Genomic DNA, 8627 nt, shown 5'->3' on the forward strand with positions numbered 1-8627 from the left:
GAAAGGTATGGCTAAATATTTGAGGTTAAAAAAATAGATTTGGGGTTTTATTGGCACTAGAGTCCATAGGAATCTGTATTGTGACATGACAACTAAACTAATAGCATCTTGGATTGCATTAGAAAAGCATGAATGGAATCTAGAAAATGGGAGTCCTGGTAAGGTGTAGAGTAGGGTAGTGGATCTAAGGTCAGGATGATTTTCATTCAAATCCTGCCTCAGATAATTAACTAGCAGTGAAACCCAAAGCAAGTGTCGAAGCTTCTTTTAGTTTTAAATTCCTTAACTGTAAAATGGGAACAATAATAGCCTCTACCTTGCTAGATTGTTTTAAGTATCAAATGAGTTATTGTGTAACTTTGAGCTTTGCAAGCCTTAGAGAAGTATATAAATATTGTTGTTGTTACTGTTTTTTATTGTTCTTCTGTCCTCAGACTGTCAGATCTGCACTGTGTTTAAATCAAGACACCACAATTTTGAAAAGACAATTTTTAGTAGAATTTGAGCATGCTGAGAGGACCACATAATGTGACACACATAGACCTAGTATCTTGCCACAAAAACATCCATAGAAGAAACGGCTTCTAGTCAGCCTGAGAGAAGACTTAGTATGCATGGTAGCCATTGTCTTTAGCCTCTTCTGAAGAGCCTTCAAGCGCTAAGAGATTAGACTTTGTTTGTCCCCAGAGGGCAGCACTAAAAACAATGGGTAGAATTCAGAAAGGGACCAGTTTAGGAAAAACTTCTTAACAATTATAATGGTCTGAAAATGGATTGGGATATCTCTAGAGGCAGGGGGTTCCTCCTTCCAAGAAGTTAGATGGACAGTTGTTGGAGATATAATAGAAAAGATTCCTGTAAAGTTGCACTAAAGCACTGAGGTCTAGGAGACTCATATTTTGTTTTTGCCCTTAGGTTCTCAGTCTGATGGGAGAAGACAGTTTTTACCCTTAAGGAGCTTCTTTTCTGATGCAGACATTGTACTAGAGAAATATAGATAGATAGATATAGATACGTGGAATATCCATAAGCATAAATTGCTTATTTATGCAAGGTCAAAGAGATATGGGAGAACCAATAGCCCAAATCCCCTTATTTTTAGACATCATTCCAACAATGATTCCAACAATCACCAATCTACTAATATTAGGATTAGTTGATGCAGCAACTTTCTAGTATAACTCAAGAAAAGCTTAGTCATGGGAAGCCTCTAAAATAAATTCAAACTATTAGTATAAGCCATTTTATCTCAGGCAAGTAATGTCAGAGGAATAAAGGTCATAGAAGGAAGACTGGATGTTTGGAATGACTTTGACAGGCTTACAATGTCAAGGACAAGAGAATGTCATGAAACACTTATAGATGAGTTCTAAGGCAATAAAGTCAAAGTCAAATAGAAACAGGCCATCAAGCCTAATAAGGATCCCTGAAGGCACACATCAACTTAGAAAACCATATAATAACATTATCTATGTTTTACTGCATTTTATTTATCTTAACATTTCTCAACCTTATTTTAATCTTTGTGTTTGATACCTCTGTTCTAAGGAATTAAAAGTTATGGGGCAGTGTAGGACCTGGATTCAGAAGACTTGGTTGGCATTAGAAAATAAAAGGTGCCAAAATCAATAAAATGTTTATTTTAAGTAGAAAGAAGAGGAGAATAACGAGAAAGAGAAAAAAGGAGGAAAAGAAGATGGTTACTTAAGTTAAAATTCTAGTTCTGTACATTTCATCTACATGGTCTTAGACATCATTTCTGCTGTCGGACCTTGGTTTCTCTTAAATGTCAGATTGAGCTACATGATGTCTAAGTTTTCTTCCATATCTATGTTTCATGAATTCAAGATAATAACCAGGGGAAGTTTTGAGTGGGATTTGGCATGAGGAGGAAGGGAATGGACTGACATAGAAGGGTGAAGGGGAATATTTATGGGCAAGCTTGGGTAAGCATGACTTAAATTGTGAGTGAAGGAAAAGAAGTCAGTCTGATTTCTTCAAAATGAGAGTTTGGTTGAGGTCCTTATAATAAATATTAATGTTGGTGTTCAGTCATTTTTCAGTCATGTCTGACCCTTATGACCCTTTTTGGAATTTTCTTGGCAAAGATACTAGAGCGGTTTGCCATTCCTTTCTGCAGCTCATTTTACAGATGAGAAAACTGAGGCAAACAAAGTTAAGCAATTTGCCTAGGGTCACACAGCCAGTAAGTGCCTGGGATGATGTATATATAGTTTGTAATAAAACCCTACATCCATTCTTTCGGTAGACTGATCACAATCCCATGAGGCAGACAGGGCAGGGGTTAATACCTCCTTTTATAAATCAGGAAACTGAATCCCAGAAATAGCACTTGAAACTAATTTTGTAATTTCAAAGCCAGTGTTCTTTCTATCATGCCAAGGACAAGTATGGTGAGATGAAGAAAGAAAACAATGTGTGAGGAGCCTAGAAGGTAGTACGGTACAGTAGAAAGAACATGGATTCAAACCCCAGCTCTGTTACTATCTGTGAACTTGGGCAAGTCAATTAGCTTCTCCGAACCTCAGTTTCTTCATCTGTAAAATGATTCTATGACTCTACAATCCCTTCTACTTCTAAAGTTATGACCATATTTTTAGTCTCTCTTGATTTTCCTAAACTCCTTCCTCAAGCTCCCTGATCCATTGATATACATTTGCCTGCCTTATCACTGGGACAAGGGGAATCCACAATGTAATTCATGGCAGCCAAAAATGGTTACATGATTATATATATTTCAATATTTTAAAACGCAGATGAAATCATTTATGACATAAATAGCAACCTATCTGTAGAACAATGGGGAAGTTGCTAAATTTTGAGTCAGAGGACCAGAGTTTGCAGGGTTTTTTTAATCTGTGTGACTTTGAGTAAATTGCTTAGACTTTCTGGGTCTTAGTTTCTTCATCTATAAAATGAGGGAATTGGGCTTGAGGGTTTCTTAGTTCTCTTTTAAGTTCCAAACCTACCCTTATGATCCATACATGTCTCCCATCCTGTGGGTAAATCCCTTAAAGGTCTACTCAAGGTATTGGGTGGGGAGGAGAAGGATTTCCTCTTGAATTATTATGTGAAGTCCAATGTCATACTCATTCTGTCTAATCCTTCATGCTCCAGCCTAGTAATGCCTTCTGTACGTCTTTCTGTTTCCCTTTAAGTGATCCATAGTTTAGATGCCTCAGCAGCTATGATGTTCCATGATTCAGAGCCAGAGAACACCATTGAAAGAACATTGTCCTTAGAAAGATAGGGTTTTGTTTTAGGGATAAGTTTGAGATATTGAAAGTATTACATAATTTCCCTAATGCAATATGGGCTGTTATTCTCCTCCTATTCAGTTCGTGGTCCATTCATTGATCAGCTGCAGTTCTATCCAATGTATGTGTACTGATGGACCATCTCTATGTGTTGTCCATCTAATTGACACTCATTGTTTGAACGACAGACATCCTTCATTCATTGAATTTTTTCTGTGTGAATAATTAGGCCAAACTCTTTTGAATGATGTTAGATCTCATTTAGGAGGCTCTGCCTACTAAAGGCTTGATTCAATCAGCACAATAGTCCACAAATAGGATCACTGTTGTTTAGGGAATCTCACTTCTAGAGGGATTGTGCACTGGACATGTTCTATTAGTAACAAGTACATAATACTCTAGGAGAACAAATTCCCCCCCATTTTATGCTTTTTAATACCTATTAATATTATTAATTAATAATTAAAGTGAGCTTTTTGTTGCATATCTTTTTGGAGGAGAACCTTTATAGTTGCATTTTGCTCAATCACATTAAATTTTTTTTCCTTTTTCTGTCATCAACAAACAATGAGTATAGTGGAATCTTATATTCTCTGCACCATTCAATTAATTGTGTGACTGACTATAAAGATGTGATCAGTTTTAGAATATTGTTTGACAATACTTGCCTCTTCTTCTCTCATATTTTCATCAAGGAACCCCTCAATATATGTGCAATTTATTCTCATAAAGATTCCATGGAGATGAAAAAGTAGGCATGTGGGCTAGTAGTTACTGATATCCTCTTGATGGCTCTTTTAAAATAGTAATAAGACCCATCATCCTCCCCACTCCAATCATTCAGAATCTTCCCTTTTAAATATCTTGAGAAGTGGTCCAACTATATAGGATCAATAATCTTATAAAACTCAAAACTGTTTTGCTTCCATCATGGACTCCTACTGTATACTTGCTCTGTCTTTTTCTGTCTTTATTTTTAGTGTTATTTCTATTCCTCAATGGTGAAGACAGTGTTCAGTAACGATAGAGTCCAAATGTCATCTATGTCAGAAGGAGAAAATAGTTTATTCTAGAAATATTGAAACAATACTTTCCATTTTTCATTTGTTTGTTGTCCTCTTTCCAGTTTGTTCTTCAAATGCTTTTGGAATGATCTGATTTCATTGGGTCTCATGACAAGCTTCCTGTAAACTCCTTTTTTCTTCCATTATTACTTACAGTTTTATGAGGGAATATCACTCATAATCTTTCATCTTCCTTTGCATTGTTTTTACAAACAAGTTTGTATTCTAAAACATGCTATTGGGTGCCATATCCCTCTGCTTGGCAAAGAGACCATGTATTTGCTGGCTAATGTGCTTTCTAGGATTTTTTGGCTTCCCCTCCTGGTAAGAGCAATATTGGTTAATTTTTGTTAATCAGCAGAAATGCTGGTAACTCATGTCAATGTCTAATCCTTTTTCCAGCTTCCATTTTTTTGTATTAATAGCTTATTCAAATAGATCTAGCTGATGGGAAACCACATCATTTTATTCCTTCTTATTTGGTATTGCTTTTTACATATTTATTCCTCTAAAAAATTCCCATATATACAGATGATTCAGAAAGGTTTTTTTAAATTAATAACTAGTCATTATCTATTAAGATATAATCACCTTCATTTTTTGTGTCTTTACTAAATCCAGTGCCTTCTGACTCTCTTTTTAAATAAGAATTTATGATATATAGATGCCAAATTTCTATATCATCCATCAGGGTTTATTTAGTCTCTTTAATTTCTTGATACTGATCCCTATCTCCAATACTTTCCCTCATCCTCTACACTTTTATGTTGAAGGCAATTAAAATAAAGGTATATGAGGACTTACTTGGCTTAGAGAACTTTTTCAAGTTGTTAATAATTACTTTTCTTGCTCTTCATCCTCTTCAACAGATTTTGGCTTCTAAATTTTAATTATCTTAATGGTGATTTTTTTTGTTTGTTTATTTTCATCATAACCATTTTTATCAAAGGCAAGGCAGTTCTGCATCCCTCAAAATGATGTTTTCAGTATACAAACTAATTCTACCAAGTTCTTAATTCATTTTCCGAGGTGAAGTTTCCAAGAGATGAGAAATCTTCAAATGGACGTGGTAATGGAGGAGGAGGATCATTTGTCTGGGATATTACAGGTAGGATTGAATTTCATGACCTTTGGGATCCTTTCCAGCTCCGAGATACTGTGCAGGGGATGGGAAATAACCTTCACAGAATGAAGCGTGAAACATCCAAAATATTTCTGGGTAGAATCTGAAAAGTATCTAAAGAAATGCTCTCAGTAGGCTGTGAATGATTTTTTTTCATTGAAGTCCCTTCCCCAAAGAATTTCTTCTCTTAGAAGTGTTTTCTTACAAAAGAGAAAATGAAGTCTTTTGGACTGTGGTTTCCCTAAAGCTCTCACTGGACATCTCTGGTCTCCTGCTAGTATAGAGAAAAGTCTATACATACCCTTTCTGACTATGCTCTATCCATTATTCTTTATTTGGCTTACTGTCTAGTGCTCTGTAAAGGCAGCAAATATAGCCCATCTGGTGCCAACCAGAATTGGGCTGGAGAAGATCGAGTTGAGATGTAAGAAATTTTCTGGTGGAGAAGACTGGTGTCTGGAAAGACTGATCTGAGGAGACTGGTATCTGTGGGCACTGATTTTAAGACAATATTCTTTTTTTTTCTTTTAAAGTTATTTCCACATTTATTATGCTACATAAGAAAAAATCAGATCAATAAGGAAAAATATGAGAAAGAAATAAAAGCAAGCAAACAACAACAAAAAAGATGAAAATATTGTGCGGTGATCCACATTCAGTACCCATATCCTCTCTCTAGATCAGATGGCTCTCTTCAGCATAAATCTATTGAACTGGCCTAAAACACCTCATTATTGAAAAGAGCCAAGTTCATCACAGTTGATCATAGGATGGGTTTCTACCTATCCCCAAGGGGTCTGAGGATATACTTCAGGAGATCCGTGAATTTAAATGGGAAAAATCTATTTTAATTTTCATTAACTTTTAAAGAATTTTTAAAATTATGAATTGAAAAACAACAACATTGTTCTGAAGAGGAGTCCTTGATTGCCAAAGGATTTGTAAAACCAAAAAGATTAAGAACCCCTCATCTGAGGCAATGTGGTTGGTTTTTGGTTGATTAGCTCAAGATTTGTCTTTATAGATTTGGTTTTGGGATGATTAGTCTGAGGAAACAAAGGTAAGGGTTGTGAGAATTGTCTGGGTGAAACAAACTGATGGGAATAGGGTCCCAAGAAGAGTTCCAGTTGTCTCCCTTATGCCCTAGGCACCTTTGCCTGGGCTTCTTCCAAGCTTTTTGTTAGGGAACATTGTCCAAAGTATCCAAGTTCCTCAAAGTAACCATTTAATCTATAGTGGAGAAACCCTTCTCAGAGACCTTCTTCTTCTCTTTTTACCTCATCCCTCTAGGAAAAAAACAAAAAAACAAAAAAACAAAAAACAACAAAAAAAAAGCAAAAACCCCCATAACCATTAACTCCTCCTTGCCAGGGCCTCCCCCTCAGTCCTCCCTCCTTGTTTCCCTCCCCTTCTCAGACTCATTTGAGTTCTTTTGTTGTGTCTTCAAATTGATGGCAATGTTGTGGCAGCTTCTCAGGACTCACTCGTGAGTGAGGCAGCCCCTCCCTCATGCTGACGGCACAGCCCATCTTACTACTGGGCTAGTGCCCTTATAGCATGGCTACCTTCCTTCTTCCCTATTGCCCGACTAGTGCCCACTTTGCCACTTGACCAGTACTCACACAAGCCAACTATATACCCTATCTCTTTACTCTCAATGTGGTTATGTGCAATGACAGCCTATATTTTCATTTTCCTTAGAACCACAGATCTTAGAGGTGAAAGGGGCCTCAAGAAATCATGTCATCCAATGCCCCTACCCCCTTAGGTATGCATTCACATTACAAACAATTCAGACACAAAAGGCAGTAAGGTCCCCTAGATTCATGCCATCCCCCAGCCTGCTTCTGCCTTGAGTCTCTCCTTTCTCCTCTCCCTCGCCTTTGACACATAATCTCCCACTCACCATCTCCCATTCTTTTTTTCCTCTCTCCCCCTCTTTTTTATTTTAAGTTTTTTTTTTCTTTTAACTTTCAAGGTCATTCCGGACTCCCGATGCCGCCAGTCCCTCGGTGAGACGTGAGCGCCATTGGCGTCCGTGGCCTCTGTTTCCGTGGCAACCCAGTAACCATTAATTTTCAATTAAAGGAGACAAAAAGCCCGATGACAGCTCCGGGTCTGCTGAAGATGTCAAGAATCCGTATTAATATACAGCAAGAGAGCATAATTGTGTGTCCATCTTCCAGAGCAGCGAAAAATGGGGGGATAATTACCAGCTGGAAAGCCACTCTGTAATTTAGTTCTTACTGTCACCACAGCCCCACACATTAGCATAAATTAAAAGCAGAGTTTATTGTTATCAAAGTGCATTGATATCGCCAGCTCCACTTTCTTCCTTTTAACTGTTTGTTGTGGGTGAGTGACTCCCGGACTCTTGAAGAGGTGTCCCCAAGATAGTGCCAGGGGGAGAAGTTAGAGAGTACTGGGGTAGGCTGCCAGGTGGGAAACTATACCCAACATTCCCCATTGCCTTCACTCCAGAGGAATTGAGGGTTGGGGTTTTTTGTTCCTTCAAGTCATTCTTTTCTCTACAGGCTCTTATAGTATTCTTAACTTTTCATGGAGGCCTAGGTCTTGCTCCTTCACCAAACTGTCAGTTTTTTCATAATAAAGATAGGTCTCTCCATTGTATTTGATGCCATGGACCAAGAAGGATAGATCATGCGTACTTTGGACATGCATGTTGAAGGAATTAAAGTATGATATTAGATAAATCATTCCCTTTCCTGGACCTCAGTTTCCTCATTTCTCTAACATCAAGAGGTTAGTCAGCTTTGATGATCTTTAGTCTCTTCTATCTCTAAATTCTATCACCCAACTATAGATTTGGTATTAGTGCTTAAATCCAAACTACTGCTTTTAATCTATGTGATGTGGAGAATTTAGTTCAATTCTCTGAGCTTCAGTTGCCCATCTGGAAATTGAAAGGGTTGGGTTAAATGTCCCTTGAGGTCCCTGCCAGTTCTAAATCTATGCAAACTATGAAATCCTAATCTCAATTGGGTGAGATGATGTATAGACATGAATTGCTTTGAGAGTCCAAAGTTGTCTCTCAGCAGCTACTGGGTTTCTGGGGGGTCCTATTCCAGGGCCTGGATTGCACCCATCAATTCCTGATTCCTAACATGAAGGCATCCCTAGATCTTGATTTAGCCAACCCAG

At 37.6% G+C, this 8627-nt stretch overlaps 1 long non-coding RNA gene across 11 annotated transcripts in view; it reads left to right on the top strand.

Moving 5' to 3' along the window:
- The window catches only part of LOC141566438 (uncharacterized), a 34802-nt gene extending 27033 nt beyond the window's left edge, over positions 1-7769 (top strand). For 4 of the 11 annotated variants that reach the window (XR_012489311.1, XR_012489312.1, XR_012489313.1 and 1 more), the window contains 2 exons: positions 5372-5450; positions 7444-7769. This is a non-coding gene — a long non-coding RNA (uncharacterized LOC141566438). Of the gene's footprint in view, positions 1-5291; positions 5451-7443 lie in introns of all 11 variants that reach the window. The other 7 variants (XR_012489307.1, XR_012489308.1, XR_012489310.1 and 4 more) reach the window with 3 other exon arrangements.
- The last annotated feature ends 858 nt before the right edge of the window (positions 7770-8627 follow it).

This window comes from Sminthopsis crassicaudata, chromosome 4 (genome assembly GCF_048593235.1).
Source record: "Sminthopsis crassicaudata isolate SCR6 chromosome 4, ASM4859323v1, whole genome shotgun sequence".
NCBI lineage: Eukaryota > Metazoa > Chordata > Mammalia > Dasyuromorphia > Dasyuridae > Sminthopsis > Sminthopsis crassicaudata.